Below are 10,922 nucleotides of genomic sequence, written 5' to 3'. Positions count from 1 at the left end.
AATGATAGGACTGGCCGGGTGTGGGTGCTGGGCCAGGGAAGATGTTTTTGGGCAGTGCCAGCAAGAAGCTTAATGCTGCTATAGGTGCTGCAGATTAGTAGAAAATTCTGTAGGCAATGGAATAACTGCTACAAGTAGAGGAAACCATGCCTTTGTGGTCACGTCAAGTGAGAATTCCTAAGAATTGGATGAGGTGTTTGTTTTTTCTGCCTTTATTCTTATATGGTGCTAAACAAGTTACTGGGCCTTGGCTTCTGTAATACTTGTATTCCTCTTTAATTTAGAGGTGTCTAACTTAAGACTCTTATGTCTGAGGGAAACACTGGCAGTTTACATTTGTAGGTGAGTTTCTTGGGAGTTGTCATTTGAATTAAAATATTCTGTAATGTTATGTCTCCCAACAGCCTCCTATCTTGTTAAAGCATACCTCAAACTGTGGCATACTATGATAGTTTCTACACCTCCATGTCATATTTAAAATAGGGATAATAGAAACTTAGCTGAAGGGCTGTTGGGGTTTGGTTGTTTAAAAAAACAAAACACTTTAGGAGCTGTACTAGAGTACATTTCCTTATGGAATTTTCTATGGCATTCTTCAATTCTGATTTTGGAGGAAGAGGTGAGTATTGTGCATCTTTTAAAGACAAGATCTGCAATCAACTTTTCTTGTTGCCAGCTCAAGTTGAGAAGCAGAGTTTCCATGTTGTTTATTCATGGTCCATTTGTGCAGTCCTGTGAACTCCAAAATACTCTGATTTTTGTCCTCTTGTCACTGATTCATTTTGCAAATGTAACTCTTATTATTAAATACTTGTACCATTTTTGAATGTCATTTCAAAAGTAACATCTTCAATATTCTGTAAAATATTCTATACACTGAAGGTAATGTTCATGTTTCAGCTTCATCATGTTTGACAATAAATTTACCTGTGAAGACCTATTTTGCAGAAAGAATGAACTAGTTGTACAGTGGTAAGCAGTGCATTGTTGAAAATGTAAAGTGACTTAGACCTGTGTATTTAGCACTTCTACAGGCCATTGTTCTTCAAATTTCAAAAGCAGTTTTCTTGGTACTGCACATGGCACACTTTGCTGAGTGAGAGTGGCCTGTACTGAGTGTTTGGATACAGAGATCTGAAAATGTTTCAGCTTTTCCCTTAGTCATGGTATCTTGTTAAGTATTGAGGGAAGTCTGTCCTAGACAGGTAGCAATACTAACAGTAATGATGGAAATTTGAAATGTTTAGACTTCCTTTATCTTCTTCATCACAGCCTGTCACAGAAATCACAAGAAATTATAGAAATATATCCAAAGTGGTGAGCTGCTATTTTACCACAGTGTAACTTGAAGCTGAGCAGCAATTCTTCATGTAAGAAACAAGTAAACAAAAAGTTTAAAATGTATTTGAAGGAAAACACTATGTCTGAGATATATGTGAATCTCCTTTCTAAGGTGGAAGTTGCGTGTATCAGAATAAAATGTTTACCTATAAAGAGAAATAAGAAAGAATTATGGAAAAAATGCAGTAGCACGAGTGACAATGCTCATCTTTCTGTGAGGGGGATAATAATGTTTGGTGTATTTTTCACTACATAGTTTATTTCTGTTAGAATTTATTTAATGGCTTTCAGGTGCAGTTTTTTTCCACATTTTATTCACTTATAATAGCTCTGTATTTGTTAATAAATCAAATTTGAATTTATCTAATATTGCTTCTGTCTCTTAATGTAAAATTTGAACCTTATGTTTGAAAGTTCTGAAATTAAAAAATTAATTATAGCAGCATTTATCCAGTTTGTATCTTCCATCTAAAGTATACAGTGCTGAGTAGCTAAAGGCTGACTTAGTTTCTGTTGAGAGATGGGAACAATATATCCATATTGTTCTTTTCTGCTGTTTATAGCCATAGGAGACAGACATGACTGAAAGGTTCACATTTCCCTATGTTTCTGCAGGGCAAGCAGTGGCTTTATTACCTATAAAGGAACTTTATACAGCTTTTACACTTTCAAGTGGTTTTAAAAGTAAAATATTTGGGAATTTCTCAACAAATACACAGAAAAACTTTAAGTATTACAAAATTTGAAGTATATAAGGCATAAATTATAGCATATAAAATCTCAGATGTATACATTTTAATCTTTTATTGAAAGAAAGGCAAATTAAAAGCTTCAGGGGTCACATTATTGGACCAGTTAGAATAATCAACAATAATATATGATTATGGTTCCACAGTCCTGTGATTCTCGAGCCACACAAGTTTTGGGATTGAGAGCCTTCCTGTTACCTTCAACATGAGCCTGCCTCTGATATTTCCATGGTGGTTTCACTAAATAACTTTAGGTTAGGTTTTGGTAAGCTCAGCCAGCTGAATGTGTTTGCTGTGTGAGCAACAGTGTTGGCACCAAGAAAAGCACCTTCCACTCTCAAGAATGGCAATCCAGCTTTAAAGTTAATTTAAAGTTAATTGCTTAAATCACTGTAAGGAATACTCAGGGCCTTATTCTTCCTTTCTTCATACTCCTACAGAGAGGCTTTGCCTATCTGCTCTTTAAATCAGTATTAAAGAGTCTAAAGACACCTTCATCTCTCTCTTCTGCAGAAGATTGGTATCTACATGTGAAACCAACACAAAAATGCTTATATAGATATATATAGCTTCTTAGCTATAAGAAGATATATACATATATATATATATAGCTTTATAGCTAAACAGCTGTGACACACCTTTCCTGTCATGAAGACAATGTGAAAGTGTCTGTCTTTTCCAACAAGCAATATCTGGTTTTTTAGACACATCAAAAAATACGTTAAAACTATACTATCCATCTATGTATAATGGAACTTCTGACTCAAAAATAAGAAATTTTCAGTAATATGAGACAAAGATGGACAAGAGCTCTAATGTTTTGCAGGTATGAAATCTGTTAAATGGCCTGTGTGACAACCAGTTTTAGGAAGTGTCTGTGGATAGTAGGTGGCACAGTCAGAAAAAGGATTTCACTGCAGATGCAATAACATCGTGTAGCCAGACAGCCCCCTGTTGGTTGTATTGTTGTGGAGGTTCCAGAAAGGAATCGTGCTTGAATTCAGCTATTCATTGCTTTCAACAAGCTGTTTTTTTCATTCCCATATCACAAATAGAGAAAATGGAGGGGCAAAAAATGTGTGTGCTTGTGAAAACTACCTCTGAATGGAGTTTTATCTCTTGTATAAGACAAATGTTAAAACCTGGTTAAATAGAGTATCTCCACAGTTTCTTAACGCCTTTATAGAAGCTTATTTTCAAAGCGCTGTAGTGGAAATTTAGAGCAGTACTTTGTCCTTGTGATAAAACTTAAGACTAGCATACCTTAATATCACATTTATAGTCTTACTAATGCAAAGTACTTAGATAAACTGCTGTCAAGAATGCAAGTAATAGATTTTAAAACATAAAAGTTTGTAAGCTGGCAGTGAACTAGCCTGATACATGCTCCAGCTTTATTTAATGACTGAGACTCTCTTGCAGGCACATCTATGAGAGCTTCTGCTATTTAGCAAGAGGCTTGGGTTTGGTTTTTTTTAATAGTTTCCTTTGCTTTAATCTGTTCTTTGTATGTGTTTTAAGTTGCTACCAATGCAAGTAGCTGTATACTTCCAGTTTGTGTTTTCCCCTGTGCTGAGAAACTAAAAACCTTGTTCTTCAAATGAAATAGATGTCTAATATATTGGAAAATTAAAGGACACAAATTAGGTATTTTGGTGGTTTTTTTTTAATTCAAAGTGTTTGTAAAGAGAACCTAGAATCTCCCTTGTATTGGTTACTGTATATCCATGTGGTAATGGAATGCTGTAGGTACTGTATGAGGTAGCCAGGAAAGTTTCCAGAAAAAACTCTGTCTCAGGGGCACAGGGTCTTCTGCTCTGACATAAACAATACAGAGGTGATCTCTTTCTTCATCAGATAAGGCCAAGGTTATAACAGCTCATCTTCATCTGAGGAACTGGATTTGTGGCTGAAAATCCACAGCTGCAACAGTGTTAGGGAAACTGATGTGAGAGTTAATCTTCTGCTACAGTACAGAAGATGTAGCATGATGCCAAGAAAGCCTTAAGGAATCTTTCTGCCCCTCAAAACATGTTAAAAAATCTATTGTAATCAGATATCTTTAAACTGCTGACAGAAACAACAGAGGGTAAGGATACATGCTGTGATTGAAAAGGGGGAACGGGAAAGATAGGGTCAGACCAAAGAGCTGGTTTAAAATTGTCATGACTTGCTAAAATCTATCAGAAGAGTTTAAGAAACTGGCTGAAACAATCTGAAACAAGGTGAGGGTACTCTTCCATGAAACAGAAAACCTGGTTTTCAGAAGCCTGAGGAGATCGAAGTTCACATCTCTTCTGAAAAAGTACTCCATGGAAGTTGCCACAGATGTTGCCCATCTTTCTTGCTAAATCAAGGATATGTACAAAAAAGAAATCACAAAATGGTTTTGTTCAAAGATTGTTGGCAGTGATAGCTATTACTCTTAGCAGATGAAAGCAAGCTGCAGGTAGAATTTCAAAGGGTAGTGGAATTTGCTTTTATTGGACTAACTGTGCAGTTCCTTGCAAGTTCCATATTTTTTCCTAAGATGTTTCCTGAAGTAATGGTAAAATGAGCATACAATAAATATAAGTACCCATTAAAGCACACTAAAGGAATACCTTATGTTTCCAGCAGATGAACACTGAGATAACGAAGTGTTTCTGAATTGCATCACAGATCTCTATTATGCCAAAGTTCTGGTTTTTATTGCTAAAGAGAGCACCAGTAAAGGTGGCTTTAAACTGCTTTATGCTCCTACATTCTCTAAATCTGCTGAAGACAGAAAGCAGGGAGCAACTGCATGGCTGTTCAACAGCCAGCAAGGGGATTCACCTCTTCTCTCCTGCAATCTACCTCAAACTGTTTTCTTTTTGTTATATTTGAAGAAGCTTTTTGAGTTTCAGGGGGGGTTTGTTTGTTTGTTTTACAGGAGAGTTTACAATTCTCCACACAAATTAGCAGCATAGGTAAGAGCCTGTTCTAGGTTGAAGAAGATTCAAATAACTTCTCATGCTCAGAAAAATTACTACATTCTTCCTCTTATGAGGAGTGGTTACATACTCCATTTCCAAATCAGGATTAAACTTTAGGACTTCCTCATGGTTCTTGGAGTATCTTTAATTTTTATTTTGTTTGAGCAATTCTAGTAGCTTAGAACATACAGGTAACTTGCAGAACTCTTACATTGTGATCCCACTATTTTATGCTTACTCAGGCATAAAGCAGCCTGAGAAAGGCACTGCCTTACTCTATGAATGTATCTCAGTTTCATCTGAAACTGCAGCTTTTAGAGGCTGCAGTTTAGCTGTGAGCAGTTTTCCAGAGCAGTGGACATTTTTAATGGTAATTAACAAAATCCTAACTGTATCTCCGTTTTTGGTTTTGTTGGGGTTTTTTTCATATTTATTGCAGAGTTCTTTTAAAAATAGCACCTGGTCCTGGTAATATATAGTGTTTGAGTTTCTCAGGCTGCCAACAGGCTCTTTTGAGACACTTAGGCCTGAGGAAACTACTCTGAATCCCCATAAGGCTTATCCTTGAGATAGGAATTTCTTTGTCACCCTGTATGTTGAAACCAAATAATTTATATTGTGCTTCCTTACTTTTGTAATTTTCTTTCATCTGCCTCTTGCTATTACATAGATAAAGCCAAAAAAAGCCCTTCAGAATTCTATTATCTTTAAAAGTACTTGGAATTCTCGTGTCTGTCTGTGTCTGCTGTGCATTGATACACAGGCGCTGCTTGCAGCCATTCGTACCTGTGCATCTGGAACTCTTTGAGTGGGACAACGCTGTTCAGCAGCACTCGTGAAAGCAACAACTGTTTCCTTGTGCAAGAGCAGTGTTAATCCTGCCACCCCTCATTTTTTGGACTACCAGTGGCTACAAAGAGAGCTTTTCATTAGCCAATGATAGTAGCAATTTTCTTTTTCGCTAATCTTTATTAGTGTTTTCTTATTCACTAATTTATATTAACATTTAAATAGATGTTAAGATGTGGTTTAGTTTAGAAACTAGCACTTCTGGTTTGTTGGTTTTTTATTTTCTCTTTGGCTGGAGAAGCTGCTTTAGCCTATGAAGAATTCCTTGTCAATGCATACCCCATGAATGAGCACAACCTCCCTGGTGTTCAGACACTTACTGTGTGATGTAGTGGTGTCATTAAAGACTATCTGCATAAGATACATTTTACTTGACTTGATGAGCATCACATGGATCTTCTAAGAAGGCTGAGCAAGCAAAATATCTTGCCTCAAGATGTCACAAGTGATACAGGCAGACACCTGGCCTCTGGTTCTAGTTTGCCTGAGCAGAAACACTTGAGAAAGACCAGAACTTTTTGCTTTTCCCACTTCTTGTCGTAGGCTGTCAGCAAGTCTCCTAACATGGCTAGACCTTGATTAGAGGGTGACAAGGAACAGAACATTTGCAAAAGGGATCCTGATTTTCTTCTACATAAATTCTGAGGAAGTTAAGCATAGCTCAAACCTGGGAACACCAGGCAGTCCAGTGATGCAGAATTGGAATTTTCCTGGTACGTCGTCTACAGTTCTTGGATCCCTTGGCAGCCATGATTCTAGAGCAGAAATTATCAGTAACAATGACACCAAAATTATTTATGGCAAGGTCGAATCACTTTTGGATGGCAGTGTTATGAATGTTCAGCAAGGCTAAGCACTTGTTAACTACTTACAGGCTTTTTTGGCTCAGCAAGTAAATCCTTCAACACTTCTGCTTGCTTGTTCTGCTTGCTTATTCTGCTATCCCATTAGACAGGATAACTTTGGGGCCAGACAAGAAGGGTTTTCACAATCCTATGCCTTTGCAAGCAGAAAATCCTGAGTGTTTAGCATGCATTTCTTGCAAAGCCGACGTGATGCAGCATCTTTATGCACAAGAAAAGACTGACCCCCACTTTGCTACAACCTCCTTTCAGGTAGTTGTAGAGAACTTCTTTGTTGTCCTAGGCAGCCAGCAACAGAACAAGAGGAAATGGCCTCAGACTGTACCCAGAGGAAGTTTAGGTTGGACATTAGGAGGAATTTCTTCTCAAAAGAGTGATTAGATATGGGAATGGACTGCCCAGGGAGGTGGTGGAGTTACTGTCTGTGGAGGTGTTTAAGAGAAGACTGAATGAGGCACTCAGTGCCATGGTCTAGTTGACATGGTGGCGTTTGGTTGGTCATAGGTTGGACTTGATGATCTCAGAGGTCCTTTCCAACCAAATTCATTCCGTGAAAGCTGCCTCCAATAACAGCAAATACTGATAACTAGAGCAAAAGGAAACTGAAGTTTTATCTCTGCTGCAGAAGGAGCTACCTTCTGAAAATGAGTCTCAAATAGCATATGATTAATTCATATTGCACATACTAATTCAAAATTGTAAGAATTGCCACAGACATCTAGAGAGGAATTTAGATATGGTGCAGAAGAGAGCATTGATGGCAGTAACAACATTTCTGGAGACAGACATCTTTATAAATATAAACTATTTCTTTATGGGTTTTCTGAAGCACAGGCTTTGCATTCTCTTTTTATAGACAAGGTTGTACACACAGTTCTTAGATCCCCAAGACAAGTAAACACCAGTTTCCAAGCACAGGTATCACAGAGAACAGGTTTTCCAACCATGCAGACCTTCATGCCCTCTGGGAAAGCAGCGCAAGGCTTTGCCTCCAGTAGACCTGTATGCTTGTCACCACTTGTTTCAGAAGAGCAAAAACTCACATATGCCTGTCCTGAACACTTCATACGTGATCTAAGAACTGGCATTAGATCCTTCACAGATCCTCCATGGCTTTATCTTGGTGTTGAGGGTAGACCAAGAAGATCATCTCCAAAGAATAGAGATGATCCAAACCACAGCCACCTGATGTTCCACTAGCCTTCTGTGACTTCACATGATCAGCTTTTCTATTCAGTCTCAGAGCCTACCTCAGAAGCTCAGTGAGAGCATGGGTCATGAGTCAGAGGACAGTGAGGCACTGGGACAGGTTGTCCAGAGAATCTGTGGATGCCCCATCCCTGGAACTGTTCAAGGACAGGTTAGATGGGGCTTGAGCAACCTGGTCTGGTGGAAGGTGTCCTTGCCCATGGCAGGGAGGCTGGAATTAGATGATCTCCAAGATCTCTTCTGACCCAAACCAGTCTATGATTCTGTGGGTCTGACTTTCAGTAGCCATCCACAAGACACTACTACAGCACAGCTTATGAATACAAACTGTAGCCAACAGAGGAGTCACACAAATGTTCCTGTGCCTGTGAGAGCATTTTCCAGCCAAGTTCTGCAGGGAATCTCTAAAAGGTGAGTCTTGCAAATGGATCGCCTTTTGTCCATCCTTCTTCCAAATGTATCCAGAGAGATTTGGGGACTGCGTATGGACACCAGGGAATTCTAGATTACACTATCACACTTCAAATGTCAAAGAAAACTCCATAAAAGCAGAAAGCACCATTGGCCTAATCAAGATGGGAGTAGTATCTCAGTTAAATTAAGGGCCATGCAAATACAATTTTTTATTTACATTCCTGATGTGGCCATAGTTAATCATTTAAGCTATTAATGTGTTCCAGAGATTCACAGTTTACTGAGTCATCTTCAGAAGATAATGTTTTGAATGATCATAGGTAGCAAAAGAATATTATATGGTTTAAGGATCAAGTTGCAAATGGGGAAAACAATGTAAACCAGTCTGTTCCAGGAGATACATTTCCAATTTATGGAAAATTAGGAACTTACTAATAGGGTTAGTGCTCACCATACTGCAACTGGAATTGAAACAAAGTCCACCAACAGGAAATATCCAGTAAATATCCAGCAGGCTTATCACCCCAGTGCTGCCAAAACAGTGCTGTTATTCTGATCTTCAGGGTTTGTCTATTTGACCTCTGAAAGCTTAGCTTCTGTTTGCAGATGTGGGGTATCAACATGATTAATCCATCTGATGTCTGGATCCTGCAATGTTTCACTTCACAGCACATATGCAGAAATTACCTCCTAGAGAAAAATTCTCTTCTTCAGGTATGCAAACGATTGATGTAAGATGTTCTGCAGATGCATTAACCTAACACATTGGAAAAAATAAAAAGTCCCTATAGTCTCATGCACATTTAAGTCTCCTGTCTAGATTATTCTGTGCCATTTCCACATTCAAATAGCAGCTATCACCCACCCGTTCATTCACCTCTATGAGATCTGCTTTTCCTTATCCAGTGGAATTGAAATTTCTGACAGTTCTGTTAACTGTCCTGCCTTCAATACAATAAGTTGTGTCTCTTTGGTCCCAAAAAAGCTGTGACTCTTTCCAGTCTAATTTTATTCCTTAACACCCTCTTTGTAATAGGAAAGAAGTGTTGGCCACCTTCTGTGGATCTCTGCCTGCCCTCATCACGTAGCCTTTTCCTCTGTTCCACCAGTACCAGGCTGAGGAGTGGGCTGAAGGCATATTAAAAACAAGAAGATTAAAGGATAGAAGGATGAGCATGCCTTCTGTTTATTGTTGAATACAACATTGCAAATAAACCGGTATGTCAGCAATTATTTTATTACTCAGTTTAGATATCACTGGGGAACAAAACCAAAAACCATAAACCAGTCTTTTCAGAAGGCCCTCAATGAAAGCTACAAACTGCCTTTGAAATTCAAAGAAAACTCAGTTCTTGACTCCAAAGTACTAGTAAAACCCCAGACTTGATGTTTCCCATCTATTGCCTTTTTTTTTTCCAGTGGAGAATCAGGATGGAACAATGTTGCAATGTTTAATTCTTCACAGTTTCAGCAAGCACTCAGCTGACTGCTGTAACAGTAACTTGCTTAGAAAGCAAAGCCCTAAATTAATTTTCTTCAGCAGACTTGTACACATTACTGTTTCCAACCTTTAGGGCTACATTCATTATCCTTCTGACCAGAAAGAAGCTACCAATTATTGAACCATTCCATTAGAATGAAAACAGAGTAGAAATGGAGGAAGGATTCTTGGAAAAATTTACACATCAGATCACACTTCAGGGTGTTATTTCAGCAGAAACTACATGACGGTCTAGAAAACTGACATTCCCTTTTTTTTTTTTTAATAGAAGTCAGATTTATTTGTATTTTATATGATGACTAGTGATTTACATTTCACCCACCCATTTGAGAATATTCAGGGCTCCAGGCATATCTCCAGCCAGAACCAGACTATTCAAATCATTGTTGGTCCATCCATTTGCTAGTCACAACAAGGCCTTCTGTGACTAATTATGGCCTGACTGCAGCAGGAGAGGCAGCTTCAAAGAATGGGAATCTTCAGACACACTAGCAGTTCCTTTGGTTCCCAAATTTGTTATTTATGTGGATTACATTGAGTTGACAGATTTAACTGGGCTGTTGAAGATATGGTCAAAGAAGCAGAGTCATTCCCTTCCTTTTTATTGTTTTCTGAAGACATAACAGTCATATGCATCTGTCACTAAAGAGAGGAAGTTCTCCATCACTGGACTTCATTTGAGCTTTTATTTGCTGTTTCAGTAGCATCTGGGAATAGATCAATATAATATTTGGTAGGGAGTTTTATTTCCTCATGATGCACTGTAAATCTTTTACTGAAGATACTCCCTCTGTTTATTGTTGAAAATCGATAAAAATAAACCTTGTAAAGTTAAAGCCTGGCAATGGTTCAGCACAAATCAGAGAGAAGGAGTAAGAAGCAATGAGCCTCCCTTCTCCTCTTGGATAACTCCCAGCTTGTTTCTCAGTGACTATTCAGTAACACTTTCCAGCAATCTGAGAACAAATTTAAAAAAAAAAAATATTCAAAGTTATGAATGTTTCGTTGTGGACTCAGACAGGGCTTCTGATCCACTTTG

This window comes from Manacus vitellinus, unplaced genomic scaffold (genome assembly GCF_001715985.3).
Source record: "Manacus vitellinus isolate BGI_N305 unplaced genomic scaffold, ASM171598v3 scaffold_2_pilon, whole genome shotgun sequence".
NCBI lineage: Eukaryota > Metazoa > Chordata > Aves > Passeriformes > Pipridae > Manacus > Manacus vitellinus.
The sequence above is the reverse complement of the archived record's forward strand: the minus strand, read 5'-3'. Positions refer to the sequence as shown.